Source organism: Branchiostoma belcheri, unplaced genomic scaffold, assembly GCF_001625305.1.
Source record: "Branchiostoma belcheri isolate BF01 breed outbred unplaced genomic scaffold, Haploidv18h27 scaffold751, whole genome shotgun sequence".
Lineage (NCBI taxonomy): Eukaryota > Metazoa > Chordata > Leptocardii > Amphioxiformes > Branchiostomatidae > Branchiostoma > Branchiostoma belcheri.
Genome location: NW_017804411.1, coordinates 1 through 3807, shown reverse-complemented (window position 1 = coordinate 3807; position 3807 = coordinate 1). Strand labels below are relative to the sequence as shown.

At 34.9% G+C, this 3807-nt stretch overlaps 1 long non-coding RNA gene across 1 annotated transcript; it reads right to left on the bottom strand.

Moving 5' to 3' along the window:
- Positions 1-383: 383 nt before the first annotated feature.
- LOC109485432 lies at positions 384-2696 on the bottom strand. Its single transcript, XR_002141126.1, has 5 exons — positions 2610-2696; positions 2144-2246; positions 1514-1613; positions 707-759; positions 384-477 (listed from the first exon to the last, which is right to left on the bottom strand). It is a non-coding gene; the product is annotated as an uncharacterized LOC109485432 (long non-coding RNA).
- Between the last annotated feature and the right edge of the window lie 1111 nt (positions 2697-3807).

Genomic DNA, 3807 nt, shown 5'->3' with positions numbered 1-3807 from the left:
GGGACCTAGAAGTGCTCTAGGTTAGATAGAGCACGGTTTGAGGCTGAATACTCGGATTTAGAACTGCCCTTCTAAATCCAGTTCTAAAGGGCAGTTCTAAATCCTCATAGTCAGCCTCAAACCGTGCTCTATCTATTACATGTATGCTATGTCTTTGCATTTTAAGAACAATTGTGTAGTTCCAAAACACTTTCAACAGTTCTGATTCAATAGTTATATTAAGATCATAGAACACTTCTAGAAGAAGAAGTAAAGTTCCACTCATCATTGATTTAAAAGAAATAATAATCTTATAATTGATTAAAATGTACATGCAAAATACAATTGTCAGCATTTCGTGTCATGTTTAATATAAGAAAAGTTATTAATACCTGATTCTGTGCGGCCTGTCCAAGTACAGAAATCGCAAATGACTCCTGTCATTTTATTCAGGCACTCAGCATGAAATGTGCTTGGAGGCTGGCAGTGGCATTTGATCTAATCAAATAACAGCAAGATGTAGATACAATTATTGTATTAGATGTACGATATTGTGCACAAGTACCTGCCATTACCTGGCACTTTCTTTTGACAATGTAATGGAACGAACTTGACAATTTAATTAAAAGGAAATTAAATCTACAAGGGAAATAAATTTAATGCAAAAAAGCTTACTGCAAACATACATGCCTTAATTACTGCGAGTAAGTTGTCACTTTTCTTTTACCTTTTCATCGTTACATTGTTGCCTACACACTGGGCAGTGAAGACTGAGATCATCTGGAAAGAAGGATAAAAAGTTAGTTGTCAACACTAGTAGAAGTTGCATTTATAATCTCTTTAACATAATCATAAACTAGAGTTCCAAGACCACATATCTTCACCAAATGATGTTAACCTTTACGAATAAAAATTATAAATGTGCATGACTTATATCAGTTTATCATATTCTCCACCCAACGACACTCTTATTTTAACAAATAAGGGCATTCTTACTAGTATTTCACTCACTCACTCACTCACTCACTCACTAAGTAATCTGTTTTAGCATCTGTTGTTCTCGGTCTTCCTAAGGTTAAAACTGCTTGCACACTGATGCTGGGGCTTTGCATCAATTGTTCAAATGAGTTCCTTATTTGAATAAGTTACGTTTACCGATGTTCACCTTCCCTTCTTTTTGAAATGCCACTTGTATGAAATTCCCAGTAGTTTCCACTCCACTATGGAATCATAGCATTGTCATCAATGATGCTAATTAGATCCTGATTTACATACAGTAAATATTGATATCTGCCGATGTTGTTTTTATTCAATTACTTTCACGAGTTTGACCACTCCTATCATGGAATCATGGAATGCAGCAGATTTACAGTCATACACACACAAACACCAACAAAAACATATTAACAATATACATTTGTAACCTTCTTGGCCAAGGTAAAAAGTCAACATTCAGGCTGATGATGACAGGAAATGCCAAAACAAGTCTTATTGCTGCAGAGTATTTAAAAAAACTACTAAAGGGTATCATTACCTGACTTAGTGAGTAGTATCTTGGCCAGATCTAATCGGAAACTGTGGGCATCTGCTATATCGTCCATTGTCCATCCATCGAAAAGGATGTGGTATGCAAACTATTGAGAAATAAAGAAGCCAATTTACTACAGGATGTAAACTGAATTAGCAAGAAACATGTTATTTACTAATTGATATAATACCCACTCCCATTCAATCGCTAGGTGCCATTGATTTGATATATCATCACCCTGAGAAACAACATGTTTAAAGAAATCTTTTCTGTCACATGCACAAGGTATGCACTCCTGCATATCTCAAGTCTGGATACCTTAAGGGTAGGCTGCAGTATGGATATTATGTAATTAGCCAATGTAATGGAAGTTGACATTATAGATGTTCTTAAATATTATTGAAACATAAATATGATATAATTACATAATTTTCTCGTTTACGTTAGTAGCCAAAGGTCTTTTCCTATTTCCCTTTGTCCTTTTCTGTGTATGAAAATGAAATAAATAAACAATATGAATGTAGATATGAAAGCTGCAATTAGCCGCTCAATCAGATATAAACAGGGAGTATCATACAATGTAGGATATTGTCAGCAGTGTCCATAAAGATTCAGAAATTAGATAAATTTTACTACCTGTATGACAAAAAGTCCACATGAGGAGGAGTCCTTCTGCCGGGGGTGAGCTATTTGCCTGTCTGTCCACACTTTGTTTACCCCTGCATCTTTCATGAATGTACTGTACAATGATAAAGATAAGTATACTCAATACATATTTATTGTAAATTGATGTACCAGGAGTTTTCATAAGTGTTTATGCAAATAACGTACAACAATATTATACATTTTTCAGCAACAGCAAAAGTAAAGGAGAGTCATTAATATTGTGACTTACTGAAATTTAAAAAAAAGACCGCTGTCTACAACCCTGTGTAAAATATTTAGTTCCTGTTTTGTCTCATAGCAGTTTTACAAAAAAATGCTTGACATGTAACTGCTAGGCAGGCACATGGAACATAAGGGTTGACTGAAGAAAATGTGGTTTGCTTTCCTTGATTTTAGAAAATTTAAGGAAGTTATTAATTATCTCTGTACCTAGTACCTCCATCCCCGTACAACCCTCCTAACATGGAAGATTCCTTCTCCAAATGAATTCAGGTATACCACCTCTCCAGTTGCTGGATATACAAATTTTTGTAAATAGCACATGCAGGTTCAAGAATCAGCGAAATCTACCCGGTACTTGTAATGTAAGTCAAAATTACATCAGACTCCATACAGGAAACGTAGATAAAGAGACTGCAATTAACTTACAACAAGAGTCCAGTGGGATGGCTCATTATATGCCCCGATGACAATGGAGTTTCTTGAAAGTTTCCTTCCAATCTGAAATTCAATACAAGATTAATTTAATGATTTGGGAGTTGGCTGGTTATATGTGACTGCATTGAAATACACAACTACTTCATATTCCTTTATTAGAGCTTGAATTTGTTTATGAGTATTGAAAATACATTATACAAACTCCATAGATTGTAGGGCAATATATATAATACACAAAGCAAAATTTATAGCTGAAATAATTCTAGAATCATACCTTCTCAACAACTCCAGGAGAGTAAGTACCATTCAATATCGTGGTCATCGCATGGCTGTCGACATGGAGAATGTTGTTTCCAGTCTGCAGAAATAAAGGAGAACACATTATTGGCACACCTTTTACACCTGATCTTTACCTACTGCAATCTGGAAGAAATCAATAAATTGAATAAGAGAAAAGACTATTACATGTAATACTTAAATGTCAATAAATGAATAATTTACCTCTACATCCACCTCAAAAAACGGAATAGTTGTGTTATTGGGAGTGCTACAACCTGGGAGTGGCCCATTGGGAGTGGCCCATGACCTTTAAACTGGACCTGTTGGCAAAAATAAACAGTACATCTCAAACACTTATCAGCGCAAAACATGGGATTATATATAAAATAATGTTGTGACACACACCATTATTTGACCTAATGGATAATGCATGTTTACATTACGAAATGCACAATCACGTACATTGCAATATAACAGATATAAAGAGAATTTCAGCAGACATTTTCAGTCCGTTGCAATGATTTACTTACATTCTAAGCACTTTTTGTCAACAATACATAGAAATTTAAGTAAAATATGTGAATCATGCTGACCTCGTCATCAGGATCACAGCAGAATGGCACCTGCAATGGACAAACAATATTGATGAATAGTAAAAACTTGATCAGCCAACAGGCATATATTTTTCACCACTTATC